We start from the raw sequence: 21,106 nt of genomic DNA, 5'->3' as shown, positions 1-21,106 counted from the left end.
TGTGGCCACCATCCCTGTGGGCAGGGACATCCCAGGAGGGGCTGTTCCCACCAGACAGGCTTTTCCTGCTCTCCTCACCCCGTGCCCATCCCTCCTCTCTCATCCCCCGGTGTCCAGCCCACCATGGATGGTGCTGCCGAGCTTTGATCTGCTCCAAGTGATTAAATTCCTATCATCCAGACTGACAGCTTAATATTCCTTCATATTCCTCGGCCAGGCTGCGCTAAATTAGTTGTGTCTGTCTTGCCAAAGCTGCAGGAATCTTTCTGACAGCTCCAGGCACTCGATACATTTTTCCCTTGCTTTTTTTCCCATTTTTTCTCCTTTTTCTCAGTGTACAGTAGGAATTATCGTTGCTCTGTTCAGGGAATCCTTTCCTGCTTTTCCCCCAGTGCTGCTGGAGTCCCTGTGTGCCTGTGGAGTGGGAACAGCTGCCCTGGAGAGTGGGATTGGGATCACTGGGAGTGGGCTGGTGCTTCCGGAAAAAAATCATGTCCTTGTGCTTTTGGAATTACATCCTATGTAAGTCTTAGTTTAGGTTGAATTTTTCCTGTTTTGGAACTGAATGCCTTGGGATTTTGGGATTCCTTGGAGCAGCTGATGCCTTTCCTCTCCCCGTTGGATCCCCTGTTGGATCTCCAGGGGAGATGTAGTACTTGTAGCCATTTTGGGGTGAAATGTGGCTCTTTGGGGGCTCCTGAGCCAGAGGAGGAGGAGCAGCCTTTCCAAACCTTCTCCCAGGACTGGCACAGCTTCTCCTTTCCTCTCTCAAAGAACGGGCAGCACCTTTGGATGTCGGGATGGGGTGGGATTTTGGGATCGGGGTGGGGTGAGGGATGGGACAAGGGACACCAGACCCACTTTGACCCAACCCTGCTCAGCCAGCTGGGAGCAAACGCTCTCCTTGCCAAGAGCTGAAGGAAGGGAAACCCCTCCCCAGCAGCAGCCCCTTGCTGAGTGCCACGTTCAGAGCAGGAATTCCGAATCCAGAGCTAATCTGCTCCGGGGATTAGCAGAGCATGCGGCGTCTTGTCAGATGTGGAAGCAGCAGCAGAAGCTGTAATTTTTCCAGACAAGGGGGAGGTTTCTGCTGCAGCTCAGCCCTGCCCAGTGCCCCACGGGCTGCCAGTGAGCAGGTGAGCTCCTCTCCCTGCCTGTGGTGCCCAGCAGCCTCCAGCTCCTGGTGGGAATCGCTCATTTTGGCAGGGAATTCCTCATCCTGGAGGTCGGGATGCTGCTCTTGGTCCGGGAGTCTTCCTCCTCCTTGGAAAAGGAGGTGCTGCAGCATCCCTGGACCCCCAGGAGGAGCTCCCTGGCTTTGGGAAGTGCTGCTTTTGGCAGCCGAGCTCCGAGGATGCCCAGCGTGGCTTTGGCAGGGCCTGAGCACACGGAGTTAATTAGTGGCTGTTAATTGCGCTGGGAGGTTTGGGAATTGGGTTTTTTTTCGCCTGGACCTGGATGATTGGAGTTGCGAGTTGCTGTTTCCAAGTGTGGCAGCTCTGGTGAAACTCCTGCTCCAGCACAGGAAAAGGGGAACTGCCATGTTCTGCCCAGGAAAAAAGCAGCTCCTTTTAGGTTTGGTTCCTTTTCTTCCCTTCCTTCCTGAATTTGTTTGGAGTTTGTCCATTATCTGCTCCATCTTTGCTTCCCCGCTGTCAGAGGAATATGCAAAATCCGAACTTGGCTTTCCAAACAGGGATGCAAATCCAGCCTGGATAATGGGGAGAGGTTGTGGGGTTGGGTCCAGCCTGGCACCCCAGGAGCTCCAACCCTCGGGGCTGCTGCTGGGAGGTAACCCCAGGGAAAGGATGTTTTCCATCACTTGACACCTCTCCAGCGCTGCATTCCAGCTGGGACACGCTGAGCTTTCCTGTTATCCCAGCATTGTGGAATGGTTTGGCTTGGAAAGGATCTTAAATCCCATCCAGTGCCACCATCCCATGGCAGGGACACCTTCCACCGTCCCAAGGTGGTCCAAACCCTGTCCAGCCTGGCCTTGGACACTGCCAGGGATCCAGGGGCAGCACAGCTTCTTTGGGAATTCCATCCCAGTCTCTCCCCCCCCTCCCAGGCAGGAATTCCTTCCCAATATCCAATCTATCTCTGCCCTCTGGCAGTGGGAAGCCATTCCTGGTGTCCTGGCAGCCTTGCTGGCCCTGGGGACAGGGATCCAGCTTGTTCCCAGGGATGACAGGGATCCAGCTTGTTCCCAGGGATGACAGGGATCCAGCTTGTTCCCAGGGATCCAGCTTGTTCCCAGGGATCCAGCTTGTTCCCAGGGCTCTGCTTTCCCTATTTTTCCACAACCTCCCTTCAGGCCCTGGCAGCAGCTCTGAGCTCTCCCCGGAGCTTCCCCATCTCCAGGTGAACATCCCCATTCTGCAGAGCTGAGCTGCTCCATCCCTCCAAGGAGACCCTATTGATTAATATTTATAATTATTTACCTCTGGAATGGCTCAGCCAGGATGTGCTGTGTCCCAGCTGAGCCCTGGGGACACTGGGGGGACACTGGGGGGACACTGGGGGGACACTGGGGGGACACTGGGAGGACACTGGGGGGACACTGGGAGGACACTGGGAGGACACTTTCCCTGCTGGTCCTTCCCACCCGAGCCCAACCGGGCTGGGGGGAGTCTCAGTGCCTGCAAGAGGTTAAAGCTCTGCCCCCTGTGTTTACTTCCCTGGCTGCCTGAGTGCACGGAAAGCTGTCAGCACCTCAGGTGGGGATTTATTTGGGCATTAAAAAGGGCCCGGGGCGGGCGGATGCAGACGCTCGGCAGCTCCCTGGAAAATGTGCCTCCAGCACAGCCCCGGCTCTGCACACAGCTCACCCTTTAATAAGCGCATTTAATTAAAGTCATATAACTTTTTTTTTTTTTTTTAATTATTATTAAAAAGGAGGGAGAGGAGGAGGAGGGGGGGAAATAAAGAAGTGGGGCCTGCTGAGCTGTAAGCAAAGGTTGAGATGCAAAGAGGGGGGTTGGATGGGTGGATTTAATGGAAAAGCCATCAACAACGTGTTGTGTTGCTCCTTATTTCCCAGCCTTGCTTGGGGTTGGGAACAGAATTTGAAGGGGTTTCTGAACTTCCAGGCTGCCCTTCCCCACCCCCCATCCCCCCCATCCACTTCCCTGCTGTTGAAATTTTGCAGAATTATGAATTTTTCCAAACCAAGTTGCCAAACGATGTTGCTCTTGGACGGAGCCGCCGTTGCTTTCTCTGCTTGCTTAACCTTTTCTTTCTTTTCCTTGGATCTGGGGGAATCCTGAGCCCCCAGGTTTGGTGGGAGCACCTCGAGGGCTCTGCACTGCAGCTCCCTGGGGGGTGTGAGGTTTTGGAAGTGTCCCAGGCCAGGCTGGACAGGGCTTGGAGCAACCTGGGACAGTGGAATTTGTCCCTGTCCATGGCAGGAGGTGGCACTGGATGGGCTTTAAGGTCCTTTCCATCCCAAGCCATTCCACGGTGCCATAAAATGCACTTTTGCAAAATTTTGGTGCCACTGACTTGCTGTGAGCTGCTCCCTGCTGCTCTCTGAAGACTGGGGTTTTGTTTCCTGAAGGAAAAAAAAAAACCTGGTGGATTTGAAGTGTGAGGAAGGACAGAAGGGGTGTGGATAGCGATGGATTCTGTCCTTGGAGCTGGAGGAGGATAATGACCTCTTCCAAAAATGCTCTGACCATGGCAGGGATGGATTTTCCCCCCTGGGAATAAACCAGCAGAGATCCAATGGATCCAGGAATCAGTCACTGCCTGCTGGGCTGCCAGAGCACCATGGAGAGGTGTGGGATGGCTCGGGGCTCTCAGCTTTCCCCTGGGTAACAAAACCCGCTGGGAGATGCCTTTTCCCTTCCCCTTGCAGTGGGAAAGGCTCAGGATTGAGTCCTGTGCCGCTGGAGCTGGCAGGGAGCTCTGGGCACTGTCCAACTCCCAGCGCAGGGACACAGGACACTGCTCTCTCCTGGGTGGCCAGGAGTCCCTGCAGGGTGTGGGTGACATTCCCTGGGGACCACGAGGAGCAGGATCCGTGCTTTAGGAGGACAACGAGCTGGGCAGCAGCGTGCAAACACCCCGCAAGTCACCAGATCTCATCCCAACCCCAAATCCAGGTCATATGAATCCTGATTTCCCTTCTCCTCTCCCGCCCGCAGTCTGCTCTATTCAGCTGCGTCTCGAGCGGCTGAGCCCGCTGCAAAGGAGCCTCGCATTCCTCGGGATAATCTTGGGCCAGCAGGGCCAGCCGGCAGCCTCTGAATTAAGCCGAGTTTCTCTCCCCTTTCGTTCCCTGTCCCCTGGCGTCCTAATTGGAGGTGCTGCGGGGAGGACACGGTGCCCTTGGCGTGCTGCTTGGGGACAGTGCTGGCTGCAGCAGCTCCAGAGGGGGATTTATCCCTGGAATTCTGAGCAGAACTGAGTCTCCTTCCCCTGCTTGCTCCATTTTGTTTCCCTTCTGGCGGAGGGAACAAATTTCCTCTCGCACGGAGCTGAATTCATTCAGCCTCTCCGCAAAGCGTCCCTTTTGTCTTCCTGTCCCCAGCTCCTTCCTGAGGTGCAGGAGCAGGATTGCTACCCTGAGCTGCAGAGGCGGCCAGGGAAAGGCAGGGAAAGGCAGGGAACAGGGATGTGCATCCCCTCAGCTCCCTCTTATCTCCCCATTCCCACTGATTTCCCTGCAGCAGCCAAATGAGCTCGGCAATGAGGGCCACGAGCCAAACCTTCCTTTGGGAGCCAAACCCAGCTCTCCGTGTCCATCCCTGGGACCTCTCCATGTCCATGGGATGAGGGTGAGGATGAGGATGATGCTCCTTGGGCACTGCAGGCTCATCCTTGCCCATGGCTGTGGATATCCCATCCTTGGAATGACCAAGGCCAGGCTGGACAGTGACAGGGGTGGCACTGGATGGGACTGTCCTGCTCCCCATGGAGAGCTTTTCCTGCCTAGCAGAGGAGCAGGATAGGACAGCAGGAGCTGTCACTTCCCAAATTTCTCTTGGAATGCCGCAGAACCCTCCTGCTGTGCCCGCTGAGCGCTCAGGGTGGGATCAGTGGTGTTTTCCAGGCTCCCTTTCCCAAATCCCTGCTCTGCTCGGAGCTGTGACCATCCCTGCATTCCCAGCTGCATCCTCCCTGCTCCTTGTCAGGAACACAGTGCTGCTCCTACTTTCCCTAATTTTCCTGCTGGAGAGGACAAGATTCCCCCCAGGATTTGGGAACACGCTGCACACACATCCACATGTGCTTCTCTCCCGCCTCTCCAGGCATTTTCTGGAGCGACGGCTTTGTCACTCCCAATTTACGGATTTCCTCCAGGGGATTTGCCGGGGACAAAACATTCCAGCTCCTGCGGGAGTCGCAGCGGTGCTGGGGAGGGTTTGCTGTCTTTTCCAGCCGCGCTGGGTGTGGGATGTGCGGGATGTGTGGGATGTTTGGGATGTGGGAGGGCTCTGCGGGGTGCTGCAGGTACAGACTCGCAGCTGGGGCGAGGGAGGCTGCAGATGTTCCTGGAATTCCCAAGCCGGATGCGAACAGGATGCGATGGGGGGGGTGGAGGGAGCTTGCCAAGAGCCTGACAGAACGGCAGGATGGTTTTCTCTGGGAATCTCGGCTGGGAGAGCCCTGCTGGAATGGCTGTGGGGTGCGGGATGAGCCCTGGGCAGCAGCAAATCCCACAGTTCAGCTCCCGGGATCCCCTGGGCTGATCCCATCCCCATCCAACCATCTCTCCAAACCTCCGCTCTCCTATCCCTGCGTGCCTTTTCCAGTGGTTTTCAGGCTGTTTTCCCGGGAAAATCAGCTGTGCTCATGCAAACCAAGTCAGCCCTGTCCCAGAATCCTTCTCCTCATTCCTATGGTTCCTGAATCCTTGGGAATCGGTGCTGCCCTGCAGTGAGGGAATGCTTTGTCCAAAAAAACCCTTTCCGAGGGTTTTTTCTTGGATTATCCACACTGTGGGATGGATTTCATCCCTGGAGGTGATGCTCTGGCTCATCCCTGCCTGTGTGGGGCCAGGACCAACTTCATTGGAAAGCAAAGGGCAGGAAATGGGAATCCCATGGATGGAGGATTTGTTCTGCCTCAGCCCAGGGTGCTGCTCCACATTCCTGCCACGGATCCCTGTGGGTACAGGGAAATGTTCACTCCTGAGAGTTTTCCCGAGTTCCCCAGGGAGCACAGGTGAGATTCCTGCCAGGAATCCAACATCTGCACAACTCCTTGGCAGGAAATAGTAAAATCCATGTGGATTCCCTGAGGTGAGGAGGTGCCTGGATCTGCTGATCCATACTCTGTCCCCAGAGTAGGACTGAAGTCCCTCAGCCCGAGGCACAGGGGACAGTGACACCTCAGGGGGGTTCTGCCTTGGGACAGAGAGTTTCCCCTACATTTCCAGCGGTGACAAAGTGTCCCAGAGCCTGAAGGGTGGCAAATCCTGTTGGAATCCCCAGCCGAGGGCACAGGAAAGGCTCCAGCAGGGATGGGGAGGAGGCTTGGCCACGATGGGACACCCTGGGCACACCTAGCATGGACTGATCCATGTTTCCCAGAGCCCAGAACTGGGGAATTCCCAGCAGGAATGGGGCTCTGCCTGCTGCTTCCCCTGGGGTTGTCACCTGCCACCACTCTGGCTGTCCACAGGCAGGGACAGCCACCTGGTATCCCAGTGATGCCATCCCAGGGTGAGCTGATTTCCCGGGATTCCCGGGATGCTGTGGGATGCCAGGAGCTCAGCCAGGCTCTTCCCAGCAGCTGCAGCATCTGTCAGACCCCCCGTGCTCCAGCCCCGAGGCTCTTGGCCAGAAGGGGCTCCTGGGTGTTGCAAAGCAGATGTTTCACACCGCAGGGTTGTCCCAAACTTCCTGCCCGGAGCAGCATCTCCCGAGGCTCCAAATGGAAAAAGCAGCTCGGGGCTGTTGTTATCTCGGAATCCAAAATTTCCTGCCTCCAGCACAGCCTCTCCAGTTTGGGAGGGGGAGTGTTGTTCCTTGGCTGATCCCACAGGGATCACCATCCCCATCCCAGGGCGGCAGCTGGGGTTGGTGTTGGGGCAAAATTCCTGCCTGGAAGAAAACGAAAGGGAAGAACTGGCTGGACAGAGTGCTGAGGGGAGGGGGAAGCCAAGGGCAGGAGCAGGGAATCACTGCAGCAGGAGCATTTCTGGGATTAGGGAAGATCCTGTGGGGTCAACTGATGCCCCGTGCCTCAGTTTCCCCATTTGTATGACGTGGATGATGGCATAAAGCAGTGAATGGAGCTGGAGTTTTACCCTTGTGCAAGTGAAAATCTGGGAATTCAGTGTCAGTGGAGGAAGTGCAAATTTAAAAAAAGCTGGACTGAGTGTTTGGGAAGGAAACAAACCCGTGGCTGAGAGGGAATGCTCTGCTGATGACTTTTCCACACTAATTAACAGGGACAGAGGGGTTTTGCCATCTCTGGGCTGTTCCCAGCAGTTTCCAGGCTCTCTCCCTCATCCTGGTTGGTGTTCCCCCCTCGCTGAGCTGATCCCAGGCCATCCCAGCACACCAGTGGCAGTTCCTGGTCATCCCCGTGGCTGCAGGAGACACAATTCCTCCCTTTCCCGCAGCCCATCCCTCCTGTGCGTGTGGGCAGCTCCAAAGAGGAGGAGAAAACCCACAGCAGGTTTTTGCTCCATGAGCAGGGTGGCACGGCATTTTGGGCTGTTCCTCCTTTTCCTGGTGAGATAGGAGCCAAGGGACAGTGTCCCCTTTGTCCCTCTGCTCGGCCTGGGGTGGCGATGTGAGCAGGGAATGGCCCCATCCAGGAAAAACCCTCTTCCCCCGGCTGCGCTGCAGGGAACTCGCTGACCTCGCGCCTTGGATGGAGCGCAGGAGCTGCGGCTTCCCCTCCTTCCCCTCTCTCCTGCCTGCCCAGCTCCTGGGTTTTGGGCACACTGAGCTCACTTTGAGCAGTGTCCCCCCGGGTGGGGCAGCCTGAGGGGTTTGGGGTCACAGGGAACTGGAGGCTCCCTGTTCCCGAGCTCCTTTGAAGGGTTTGTGGTTCCCCACGAGGACCTGGCCGTGGCTGGGCTGAGATCCTCTGCCTGCTTATTTGGGGACCACCGGCGAGCTCAGGGATGGGGCTGTGGCCACCTTTTGGTATCAAAAGAGATCTCAAAGGCAAATATTGGGAAATATTTGGGTGGAGGGAGCCGGGCTGGGATTTTGGAGTGCTAAAGAGCCACCGGCTGCAGCCAGGGAGAAATGCTTGATGTATTCCCGTGGGTGGCACATGAAAGGTGGGGCCAGGTCATTAATTTGGGGGGGCTGGAGCCCCTGGCTGGCTCTGGGAGACCACCAGAGCTCGGTGGGGTGTTTGGACAGAGCAGCTCGGACTCACCATCCTCCTCCTCCTCCCTTCATCCTTAAATACCTCCCCGCAGAGTGTGGGGGAAAAAATAAATCCACTCCAAACGGCCCCGTTTGGTGGTGCCTGAAGCACTATTTATACTTTTATTGCTCCCGCAGGGTTTATAGAAGAGCCTTTTTCATGGAAACATCACTGTGGGGGTTGGATCAATGCAGCCACCAGCTTTAGAGGGATTTTAGGACTGTGGGAGGGCAGCAGCACGTGGATCCCAGGGGATCCCAATTCCAGGTGAGCCAAGCTCTGTTTGGAGCTGATTCCATCCTCAGGCAGTGCTGGAGGCTTGGTTGGGAGAGTTCTTCTCTCCTGGAAGCTCCACAGTGTCCCAGAAAAATTAATTTTTTAGGGTGAAATAAGTTAAACATCCAGACCAGAGCAGATTGCCACCCAGCAGGGTTTTGCCTGTAGTTTTTCGGGATGGAAGGTGGATTTTGGAGTTGCCCAAAGCTCCCTGCTGGCACACTCTGCTCTCCCATTCCCCATGGAGAATGAACCCAATCCCCCAACTCCCCCTGAAATGGGAGGTTTAGCTGTTTCATGGGAAGCTCCCATTTCCAAATAGCCTGGAGACCTTTTCCTTCCCCTTCCCAACAGGAGCATCCAGGTGCTCCCTGGATCTCTCTGGAATGCTGGACTCTGATCCGAGGTGACATTTAACCCTTTGTCACAGCAATGACCTTGAATTTTGCCCAAACCCCTCGTGTCAGGTGTCTTCCAGCAGCTCCCAAACCTCCTCCTCCGGACTTTTCCTGGGATTTCGGTAGGAAAGGCCATAAAATGGTCCCTTTTGGGGACAAACCACCTGGTTCTTCACTGCCTCAGCACCTTGAGCCTTTGGGTCAGGATGAGCCTTGACCTCAGGGTCATCTTTGGTGTTTTAATGTTCATCTTCCACCCCTTCCCTCATCCCTCAGACCCCATGGAAGCTCCAGCTGCTCCCATTCCATCAAAACCCACCCACAGAGGCTCTCGGGGTGGGAATTCCTTCCCTCCCAGCTCCAAAGCAGCCCTGCTGCAAAGCTGGGGTCCCATCCCTGGCAGGAGGGGTGGGCAGAGCGCTGAGCCTGGCCCTGCTCCCCAGGATCCGCGGGCTGAGTGCCCGTGGAGCAGAATCCAGCTCCAGCTCCAGCTCCGGGGTGTTTGTCTTGGAGATTAAATCTGGAGAGCCTCCGGTCCGTGCCGGGAAGAGAGGGGCAGGAGGGAGGGAAAGGAGCCCAGCCCTGCGGGAGAACACACCTTGTTAACCCTCGGGAAGCTGGAAAAACAAGGGATGGAGGGCAAAGGGAGGGGAAATGGGGCTGGGAAATCCCTCGGGAATTCACCTGGATTGCTGCACCTGCTGGGGAGGTTTGGGAAGGAATCCTTTCCGAGCTCACGGAGTGATCCCATGGGGAGCAGGGATGCTCCAGCTGGGATAATTCATCCTGCAAGTGCAGAATCATGGAATGGTTTGGGTTGGAAGGACCTTAAATCCCATCCAGTGCCACCCCTGTCATGGCAGGGACATCTTCCACTGTCCCAGGCTGCTCCAAGCCCTGTCCAGCCTGGCCTTGGACATTTCCAGGGATCCAGGGGCAGCACAGCTTCTCTGGGAATTCTATTCCAGGGCCTCCCCACCTTTCCAGGGCAGAAGTTTTTCCTAATATCCCATCTAACCCTGCTCTGTCTGTCTGAATCCATTCACAGCCCCCGGTGCAGGGTCAGTGTGAGACCCCAATCCTGAATTCCCCTGGCTTGTCGCTTTTCCTGCAGCCTTTTTGTGCCCATTTTGTGCCAAACCCCTCTCTGCATCCCAGCCCTGCCTGCCCAGAGGTGTGAGGGACATGGGGACATCTCCACCTGCCTGTCCTGGACCCCCAGGTGGCTCAGCCCATCCTCCTCCTCCCAAGCAGCTGAGCTTTCCCTTTAAATCCTCCTTCAATCCCAATCCCGGGGCAGGAGGGAGGGAGGGAGGGAAGGAGAGCATCTCCATCTCCCGGCGCTGCAATGTTCCCAAACACTCCAGCCCCTGCACGGAGCGTTCTCCAGGAGCTCCTGCAGCGCTCAGGGCTGTTTTTGCAGGGCTGTTTATCCAGAGGGATCGTGCCTCCGAGCCTCTGGCACTCCCCAGGCCAGGTAGGCTGTGTTTGTCCTGGGCTGGGAGCTGGGGCTGAGCCAGGGCCGTGGCTCCCCCGAGATGGAGAGGATTTCAAAAAGCGCTGATTGTGAGAGGCCAAACCCACGGCAGACGTGGCTCCCAGCAGTTTGAGGCTGGCTGAACTGGTGGAGCTGGGCCAGGGGCAGGAGGGAGCTGGGGGACAACCACCTCCTCAGCCAGGGCAGCTTTGACATCCCTATTTTCAATATTTTTCCCTATTTTTTTCCTATTTTTCCCTATTTTTTTTCGGGGTGGTTTCTCTGGAATGCTTCAGGCTGGAATGGCTGGAGCAGGCCCGTGTCCCATTTCCCCCTTTATTTTTGTGGGGTGGGGAATCTCTCCCAAACCATCCAAGTTTGGGACTGGGGACAATCTGCAGAAGCCCACAAAGCTGGGAAACCACCAGGGCTCTTCCTGACAGGGAGACAGGGAAACTTCCACAAACTCCTTCCCTGCCCTCGGCATCCCCGAGCTGGGAATGGCTCACTGGGCTGTACTGGTTTGCACTGGGCTGCACTGGATCTCCATCCTGGGTTTCCACCCATCTTCCCTCTCCATATCCAAAGGTTTCCAGCCCTTCTGAGCACCCTCCTGGATGTGGATCCTCCTGTGGATCCATCCTGGAGGGAAAACTCTGCAGGTTTCGGGCTCGGTGGCTCTGCTGCTGCAGCCTGGGCTGGGCTGAGCCTCTCCTCTCATCCCCAAGGAACAATTTAATTGAGGGAGATGCAGATCTCATCCGCTGGGAGTTCTCCCTGCAGGCTCCCTGCCCTGGATCCTGCCCAAGGCAGCTGGGAGAGGAGGAGGAGGAGGGTGGAGGGAGGAAGGTTGGGCACTGCTGGGCTCCTTTCCCTTTGCTCCAGCACTGGTGTCCTTCAGCTGCCCTAAGGAGGAGCTGGGATGGAGCTGTTCATCCCTTGGGATTCCCAAATCTCAAATCCCAAATCCCAAATCCCAAATCTCAAATCCCAAATCCCAAATCCCAAATCCCAAATCCCAAATCCCAAATCCCAAATCTCAAATCCCAAATCCCAAATCCCACTTCCCACTGAAGCCTCATGGCTTCAACCATAAAACTTCAGAGCCAGGAGGAAGGAGGGAGCAGGGAAGTGGGTGTAGCTTGGAAAAAAAACCCGATTTTGTGCTTGCAATCCTCTCGTTATCCCGTGAAAATATCTCTCTTGGAATCTTGCTTCGCTGTAGACTGGTTTTTGGGGTGGGAATGCTGGGAATTGGGAGCTGGAAGGGGTTGGGAAGGGGGACAAGGGGATGGAAGGTGCAGCAGGACCAGCAGGGATGCAGCTTCACCCAATTTTCCTCCTCCTCAGATCCCAGGGATGCTGTTGGGAATGAAATTTCTGGACAGCAGGATCCCCTCAAACCCCTGCCCCGCAGGAAACCCCCTGGCTTTTTCCCCATTAAAAGGGAATCTGCCAATCAATAAATCAAGGCAGCGTGAAAAATGAAACCAGGGCCTTGGGAGAGGAGTTTTGCTTCTCTCCAGGTTTTATTTTCCCCCTCAGTTAAAGCAAACAGAACTCCCAGCACAGGCGGGTGCTGCCGAGGGCTGAGCTCGGGGTGCTGGGGAAATGAGCTCCGTAAATTACTGCTGGGATAGGGGGAAGTGTTGAAAAGGGATCAGCTGCTCCCCAGCTCGGCGGGGGAGAGGGCTGGCAGTGCCCAGTGCTTTGGAAAGTGGGATTTCCTCCCCACAGCCATCTCTAGGTGGGTCTCGTGTTGGTGTCAACGAGGGGATGATGATGCTTGGGAAGGTTGGGCTGAAGGGGTTGGGATTTATCCCAAAAATCTGCAGTTTTTGACTCAAAAATCTGTAGTTTTATACCCAAAAACTGTCAGGGTTTGGGTGGCATTGGCTGCATGTTTGTTCTAAGCAAGCCTGTTCAGCCCTGGGGTGTTTTGGGGTCTTTATAGGACCCTAAACTCCCTGGATTTGGTGGGTTTTTGGGATCAAAGCTCGGGATGCTGTTGGTTTGTGGTGGCCTCAGCAGCGCTGGGATCATGGTTGGGCTGGAGGAACTCCAAGGTCTTTTCCAGCTGGGAGCTTTAGGCTGGGATCAGGAGGGAATGAGGAGAGCTTGGAATGGGAATCCAGGTGGGATGGAAGTTTTCCCAATTCCTTTCTGATGAGGATGAGTTTGGGTTGTGTGTTTGACTCTTATTTTATCCTTTAGTCTGTGTGTCCTTGGATTGGACACTGTGAGACTTGGTTGTTTTAGCCATGTTTTATCTGTGCTTTATTCATGTTTTATCCATGTTTTATCTGTGCTTTATCCATGTTTTATCCATGTTTTATCCGTGTTTTATGTATTTTTTGCCATGTTGTAACCATGTCCTATCCATGTTTCAACCATGTTTTAGCTGTGTTTTATACGTGTTTTTCCATGTTGTATCCATGTTGTAACCATGTTCTAGTCATGTTCTATCCATGTTTCATATGTGTTTTAGCTGTGTTGTACACATGTCATGACCATGTTCTATTGATGTTTCATCCATGTTTCATATGTTTTATCTGTGTTTTAGCCATGTTTTATCCGTGTTTTACTCATGTTTTATCCATGTTTAATCCATGTTTTATCCATGTTTTACTCATGTTTAATCCATGTTTAATCCATGTTTTATCCACCTTTTATCCCAGTTTTCCATTCCCCTCAACGGGAAGCCGCAGCAATGGCTGCTCTGCCCCCTAAACCTCCCAAAATTCCAACCCTTTTCCAGGTGTTCATCCCTCCCAGCCCTTCCCAAACCTCTCCCCCCGGGATGGCACCGCTGGGGAGGCAGAGCAGGGAGGAACAAGGAGCTTTTCACTCAGGGCCTTTTTTTTTCCCGACCTACATTTTGATATTCCTGCCTCCAGTTTAAATTTCAACCCATCGGCGTTTCTCAGCCAGCAGCAGCTTCAAAAAGTTCCCGATTAATTCTAGGAAACGCTCGGCTGGGAGAACATCCCAGCTGCCCTCCGCCGGGGTCACTGCTGGGAGCAGCCCTGGGGGGTTTTGGTGTCACCAAAGCCTCACTTGGACCCTTCCCCACCCCAGGGCTGAATTTCTCCCGCGTTGTCTCATCCCGATGGATTTTGGGATGATCCATGGGGATCTCAGGCGGTGTCCCTCGCTCCTGCCAGCCCAAACACAGCCGTGCATGGATCAGCTTCACCTCCAGAGGGATCAGCCCCAGTGGGCGTGGAATAAAACCTCCTTTTTCCCCTCAAATCCGTGAAAATTATTTTTGGAGAACTCGCCATAACCCACTTGGGAAAAGCTGGAATGGAAACAAAACCCTTTTTCTTGTGCTTTTTGCTTTTCCCTTGACTCCCCGCAGGGCGAGAGGTGGGGAATCCGTGCCTGTGCTCACTGGGAGCTCTAGGCTGGGATCAGGAGGGAATGAGGAGAGCTTGGAATGGGGATCCATGCGGGATGGAAGCTTTTCCTCAGTTCCTTCCCGATGAGGAAGAGTTTGGGTTGTGTGTTTGACTTGTATTTTATTTTGGCTGCGTGTCCTTGGGTTGGACACTGCAAGGCTTGGTGGTTTTATCCATGTTTTATCCATGTTTTATCCATGTTTTATCCATGTTTTATCCATGTTTTGTCCATGTCCTATCCATGTTTTTATCTGTTTGTTGTATCTGTGTTTTAACCATGTTTTACCCGTTTTTAATCTGTGTTTTATCCATTTTTTTATCTGTATTTTATCTGTGTTTGTTGTATCTGTGTTGTATCTGTGTTTGAACTGTCTTTTATCTGTTTCTTACCCATGTTTTAATCATGTTTTATCTCTGTTTTATCAATTTTATATCTGTGTTTTATCCATGTTTTAATCTGTGTTTTATCCATTTTTGTCTGTGTTTTATCCATTTTTATCAGTGTTTTATCCATTTTTCATCTATGTTTTATCCGTGTTTTATCCCAGTTTTCTGTTCCACTCAATGGGAAGTTATTTAAAGTTAGTAATTTTTAATTTCCCTGTATTTTGGCCTCTCCAGCAAGTCTGGGGCTCAAACTCTGCCCTGCCTGATGCCCCTGAGGGGTTTTTGGTGTCACTCTCCAGTTTCAGGTCCCAAAAGGGACCAAAAGCCCCAAATTCTCTCCCCTCCAAACACCAAATTTGGGTGAGTCGCCGCGTTTTCCCACCCTTCCCTAATCCTGACCTCAGGGCTCTTCTCCCTGCAGGTGAGAGGGAATTTCACCTCTCATCCCTCCGAGGTCTGTGTGGGAACTCAGCAGAGCTCTGCTGTGCTAATTCCCCGCTGCTGGGTTGTATCATTACCATTTTACAGGGATGGGTGTGTTCCCAGCCTTCCTGCCGTGTCTGGGTGGGAGAGGTGCTCTGGCACACCTGGCTTTGCTCTGACATTTTGGGAATTCGCTGGGAACTGGGATGGAGGTGCTCTGGAGGCTCCCCGAGGGGTGTGGTTTTTGCATCCCCCAATCCCAAACCGCTGCAATTCCTCCTTTAAGGAAACCCTGGATTGTCCTGGGGCTCAGGGGAACTTGGAAAAGGAAGCTCCTGCTGTTAGGAAGCACAGCTGGATCATGCCAGGGCAGGTTTGACCCTCTGGGATTGTGGACAGGGAGATTTCTCCCTTCCCTCAGGGATATCAGATCCTTTGGGATGAGGAGATGAAGATCGTGGTGGTTTGAAGCTCTGTAGGGAGGCAGAATCCCATCGGGCTGGGGGAGCTTCTCCCTCTGCTCCGCTCTGCCTTGGCACGTTCCACTGGGATTTCATCCCTCATTTTCCGTGGAAAGAAGGGAGGCAGAGAGGGGAGAAGGGGAATTAATCAGCTTAGGGTCAGCACAGGAAAAAACACTGCTTAAATTGGTAATCCCCGGGCTGGGAATCAGCTCAGAGCTGCGAAATGAATGTGCAACCGGATGGGTTTTCCTCCCTCCCATCTCCGAGGGCAGGGGATGGTGACAGGGCAGGGGGTGGTGACAGGGCAGGACTCCAGCGTGGCTTTTTCACCCATTTTTGATGTCACCCCCTGATCCAAAGCTTTCCAGAAAACACCTCAGCCCAGATGTGAGGATTTGGGATTGGCCAGCAGGTGCCAGAACCTTCCCGAAAGCTGGGGCAGCCTGAGCCGGCCCAGCCCCATGTCACCCCGTGCTTGTCACCCTGCTGCAAAAATGAGGGAGAATGGGACTTTCTTCATTCCTCGGCCTGCCTGTCAGACCCCAGTGACACTCAGCTCTCAGGAACCAGGGTGGCCTTTTCCTGGGGGGAAGGAGGGGGAAAATTGCTCGAAAGAGCAGGAGGCAGAACAGGTTGGAGTGTGTGAACGGGACAGTCCCCAGGGGTGTGGCTGGGGGGGTGAAAAGCTCTATTTTTAGGCTTCCACCTGTGCTGAGGTTTGGGGAGTTGGTCAGGGCTGGAATTTGAGGAGGAAGCTGCAGCTGGAGCTGGGAGTGATGCTGTGCTCCGAGTGCATCCCTCTGGGAATGAGCCACTCCAGAGCTCACTGGGGCACCTGCACCTCTGGATCTCCCCTGGACCATCCTCTGGGATGTGTTGGCCATCACAGCCATCCCCTTTGGGATCTCTGGATGCTGCTGTGGGATCCTTCCTGCAAATCCTGCTGTCAGTTTTTTTGGGTACCACATCTTAGGGCAAGCTCTGGGCACCCTGGGCTATTTTGGGGTTAAAGAGGCAGGGTTTGGGGGGGTTTTCTTTCAGCCTGACCCCCCAGTGCCCAGCACTGAGCATCCCCATGGTGTTCAGGGCGGTGTTTGGTGGCAGGGCTGGGGTGTCAGTGACTCAGAGCCGCCTGTTCCGGTGACTCACGGAGCTGCCAGCGCCTGTCTGGGCCACAGTTATTCATTAACGCCTTCCCAGCAAGGGTGGCCTGGGAACAAACCCCTCGCTTGGCTTCCTCCCGCCCAGGAGCTTTCATGACACCTCTGCCTGCGATTTTGGCAGCGTTTGGGAAGTGGGACAAGGCTCTGGGAGCTGGGATGGCTCTGGCAGCAGAGCCTGGGGCTGGAAGGAGGAGGCTCAGGGCAGCTGTGGTGGTGGCAAGGGGCTGCACCGAGCCTGGGGGATCCTGCAGGGACACTGCAGGGACAGGGAGAGAGGGATCTGCAGTCGGGCTGTGGCTCTCCGGCTGCATTTTTGTGAATCCAGCCCTTGGGATGGGAAGCGTTGCGGCAGTAAAAGCGGGATTGGGGCATGTCTGAGCAGGGCCAGGGGTCTGAGGGAGGGAGGGACAGCCGGGAGAGGCAGGAGCAGGGAGCTGCGAGCTGCCAGAATCCCTTCCCTGCCTCCTGGATCCCTTTCCTGTTTGGCTTCGCTGCCCACGCAGTTCGTGCTCTCGCTGTCTGTGGATTGCTTCCACCCTCCTCGGCCCAAATCCCCGTTTTATTCCTACACTCTGCTCCTGCAGAACGCGGGGTTGGGGAGGGCAGGAGGCAAATCCCCATCTCGGGATGTGCAGATCCTCATTCCAGCTCCTCCTCCCCTGTTAGCTCTGCATGGATGCTCTCCTCTTCCCGGGATGAGCCCTTGCTCCATCCCTGCTCTCCCGGGATGTTGTGGAGGCTCTTGGAGAGGACCAAACCAGCGGGGCTGATGTTCAGGAGCCGCTGGTGGCTCGCAGTGTGTGGCCTGGCTGTGCTGCTGTCCTCCCCGGGCACAGGGAAGCAGCTGATCCCTCCTGGGGAATGTGGGAGGCAAAGGGAAAAATTCAGCTGCACCTGAAATCTGGCTGCCTGTGAGGGTTCAGTGCGGCGGGGGTGCCGTGGGGGGGAAGGAGTGGGATTTTTAACGTCGGTGGGCTCTGGGTGGTCCTTCCCTGGGGGTGTCTCTGGGAGGAAACAACGGGCGGGTCAAGCCGGGGCACCCCATGGCACTGACCCTGCGACCTGAGTGACACGGCAAGGACGTGCCGAGGTCCCCAGCACGGGCAGGGGACATCGCTCCGCTCGCGGTGCCTCCGTCCTCCGTGCTCCGTCCTCCATCCTCCACCCTCCACCCTCCATCCTCCATCCTCCATCCTCCATCCTCCACCCTCCATCCTCCATCCTCCACCCTCCACCCTCCACCCTCCACCCTCCACCCTCCACCCTCCATCCTCCATCCTGGGCATCCCGCGCAGCTCCGGCTCATCCCGCGCTGCCCGGAGCTCCTCCGCGGTGGAGGCAGCAGGAAGCGCCTTTGATCTGCGGGTGTTTCCCCCGCGTTCAAACCCGAGCCGCGGCACTGGCCGGGACGAGATAACACATCAGAGCCTTCGCCCCGGGCTGCGCTATCGCCTGCGGGCGGCTCTGATCGCCCCGAGCGCGGCGACTTCAAACGCGGCTGGGAGCGGCCACACCCTGTGCCAACCGGGCTGTGCCCAAGCCGGGGCTGTGCCCCACATCGGGGAGCTGTGCCCCACATCGGGGAGCTGTGCCCCACATCGGGGAGCTGTGCCCCACTCCCTGTGCCAACCGGGCTGTGCCCCAAACCGGGGCTGTGCCCCACATCGGGAAGCTGTGCCCCACACCCTGTGCCAGCCGGGCTGTGCCCAAACCGGGGATGCTGCACCCCACACCGGGGGACTTCACCCAGCGCTCCGTCACAGCCCTGCGGCCACTGGCAGCCTCTCCCCGAAGGTTTTGGTAGCCCTTAGTGGCCCACCGAGGTGGGGTTGGACCCTCTGGACCTTCTCCTGGGTACCTGTGGGATGTCACCGCCATGCCTGCTGCTGCAGGGGATGCAATTCCACTGGGAATTTGGGTCACTGCCCTGCAGAGCTCAGAGGTGCCCGAGAGGCAGGAGATGCTCTGGGCAGGCAGGAGGATTTGCTCTCAGCTGTGGGAGAGCAGATATTTATGTAGTGGAAATAGCCTTTTATGATTATTATGTTTTTAAGATTTAGAACATTATTTAACAAAAAAAAAGGTGTCCTGGCATATAAAAAGCACAGTGAGAGGTTGGGGAAAGGGGAGGAAAAGGGTCTGGACTCCTCTTGGCTGCTGCCATTTCACTGAGGCTGGATTGGCCCCCGGAGGATGGAGCTGGGGAACCCCACAGCACAACTGGAACATCTGGAAGCTGTAAAGGGTTTTATTTTTTAGCACATTTACAAGAGGCAGGGACAGTGCTCTGCACTGGCAGATGCTGCACTCGCTGTATTCCCCAAAACCCAGCGCTGGCTGTGAGGATTTTGTGTTGTACAGGGGCTGGAGGGGCTGATTTGTGCCTCCAGGGTGACACCTGGGCCAGGAGGGGCCAATCCAGCTTTCATAATCCTGGCAAAGTCCAGAGCAAACAGGAGATAAGTGTGGCCTGGAAAACGAGGAGGAGGAACCTCTGCCCTCCTGCCCGTGTGCCCTGGCTGGGGCTGGAGCAGGACGGGGAGCTGGGAAGGGTTTGCTGGGGAGAAAAGCTCTTTAATGACCCGGTGGAGGGAGAAGGATCAAAGAGAAGAGCAAATGATTCATTTCCCCTAAATGAAGACTCATTGAAACTCTTTCCAAGGGTTTGTCTGAGCCAAAGGGGAGCTGCTTGTGCCACACTGAACAGTGGAGTTTGGATCGTGATTGCAGGTGGAAATCCCATGGAAATAGGGATAAATGAGATCCCTGCTCCCTCTGGCTGTGTTTTCCTCTCCCTGTCTCCTTCCCAGTGTCTGTGGCAGTTGGGAAATGAAATCCTTTCTGCCTAGGAGAGCAGGGAGGGCAGAGGGATGGGAATTGCTGCTGTGGAGTCCTCGGTGGTCCCTGTGTCCCAGCCCTGTGCCGGGATGTTTGATCCATGATTGCAAATTCCCTGGATCTCAGGAGGACACACAGGCAGGGCGAGCTGCTTTCCCTTCCTCTGCATTCCCAGATCTGCCCATTTGGGATTTCCCCATGTCCTGTGCTCTCCTGATCCCACAAGAACCTGGCCCTGGGGCTACCACTGCTTTTGGGCTCCCTGGAGTGCCCTGGCTGAGGAATTCTGCTTTTCCCACGGGAGTTGTCAGCACTTCCTCCCTCTTCCCGTGGGAATGGCAGCAGCTCCACCCCAGCTCTTCCCTTAACACCGTGTTTTTCCTTCACAGGCTCTGTGCTGAAGGCTTGGGGTGAGGGACAGAGGGGACACCCAGGACACCAGCAGCAGCTCCAGGATGGACAGCAGGGCCAGCAGCTCACCCTGGGAATGATGGAACACCACTGGGATTGCCCTTCCCTCCAGGCTCAGCACCCAAACCAGCTCCTCCCTGGGCACTGCCTGGAGCTCCACATCCCCTCCAGGCAGGGGATTCCTCCAGGAGCTGAGCACATGGAACTGGAAGGACTTCGTGAGCTGCTCTCTGCAGGGCTTTGGGAATTATCCTGTTGAATCCTGGCCATGGATGGATGGATGGATGGATGGTGAAGAGCTCTTGGGCCCAACAGGAGCTCAGTGCATTTCTCTGGGAAGGACCAAGAGCTTGCCCAGTTACCAGGAACAAGCTGTGGAATTTTTTTTTGTCTCTTTTTTTACCCCTCTGCTCTTTTTTTGCTGCTTTTTTGGGTGTTTGGGTGTTTCCTGAGGATATTTGGAGCTGCAGTGGATCCCGTGGTGGGAACTGGAGCCTTTGGAAGAGCAGGAGCTGAGCTGGTGATCCTGGAGTTTCAAACTGACTGGCAGCTGGGTGGCCTTGGGAGGAATTGATGTTCCTCAGCTGGAAGATCCCAGTGGATCCCAGTCCAGGTGGGATTGGGAAGCAGGAATGGGAGGAATGTCACAATGGGAGGAATGTCACCCTCAGAAAGAATTAAATTTCATTTCATAAACCCCACTGGCTCACAGAGTGCTGGATGTTGTTTTCCCTTTGCCTCGGCTCAGCCACACTTCCAGGGGATTTTGGGGATGCCTTGGATTGTCCAGGAAACCTTGAGGAACTTCTGTCCTAACAAAGCCAGCCCAGAGGTTTAACACCTTTGTTTCACAGGAAAGTTCTCTCCTGTCCTTTCCTTCTCCCCTTTCCAGCCTTTAACCACCACTGCCATCCCTAATGCTCCAAAACCCACCGAAATTCAAATTATTTCCCCTTCAATCCTGTTGTTTCTTACCCCTGAGCTCTGTGTTCCCTCCTTCCCTGTAAGCACCAGAAAGTGCCCTGTGGAAATGCAACACAAAAGGCATATTTATGCAGTGGAAATATCCTTTTATGATTATTATTTTTTTTAAGGTTTAGAACATCATTTAACAAAAAAAAGGTGTCATAGCATATAAAAAGCAGAGTGGCCTCACGAGCATGAATTCAAATTAATTCTTTGGGTGACTGGATGTTTCTCCCAGAATCATTTAGGTTGGAAAAGGTTTCCAAGATCATCAAGTCCAACCTGTGATTGATCCCCACCTTGTCCTTTAGAGCAGAGCCCCTGCTCCCCCTGGGCCATCCTTGTCCAACACCATTCCCTGCCTGGGAGCTGCAGGGTTAATGCAGGAATCCTGCCTGGATTGGGACAGATCCGGGGATGGATTTGGGATCTCAGCGCTTGGATATGGAATTTTTGGAGTTTCCAAGGAATAATTCCCTCCAAGGCCACTTGCCCTTGGTGTCCCCCAGCCCCGAGTGCTGCGAGCAAACAGAGGCAGGCTGCTGGCCGGGAAGGGTGGGAC

At 55.1% G+C, this 21,106-nt stretch overlaps 1 long non-coding RNA gene across 4 annotated transcripts in view; it reads left to right on the top strand.

Moving 5' to 3' along the window:
- The window catches only part of LOC146429390 (uncharacterized), a 40,355-nt gene extending 20,064 nt beyond the window's left edge, over positions 1-20,291 (top strand). For 3 of the 4 annotated variants that reach the window (XR_014855556.1, XR_014855557.1, XR_014855558.1), the window contains one exon: positions 19,557-20,291. This is a non-coding gene — a long non-coding RNA (uncharacterized LOC146429390). Of the gene's footprint in view, positions 1-392; positions 713-19,556 lie in introns of those variants that run through there. The other variant, XR_014855559.1, reaches the window with a different exon arrangement.
- The last annotated feature ends 815 nt before the right edge of the window (positions 20,292-21,106 follow it).

Source organism: Lichenostomus cassidix, chromosome 18 (assembly GCF_008360975.1).
Source record: "Lichenostomus cassidix isolate B80296 chromosome 18, HeHo_3.0, whole genome shotgun sequence".
In the NCBI taxonomy this organism is placed as follows: Eukaryota; Metazoa; Chordata; class Aves; order Passeriformes; family Meliphagidae; genus Lichenostomus; species Lichenostomus cassidix.
This window is presented reverse-complemented; position numbering and strand designations above follow the sequence as displayed.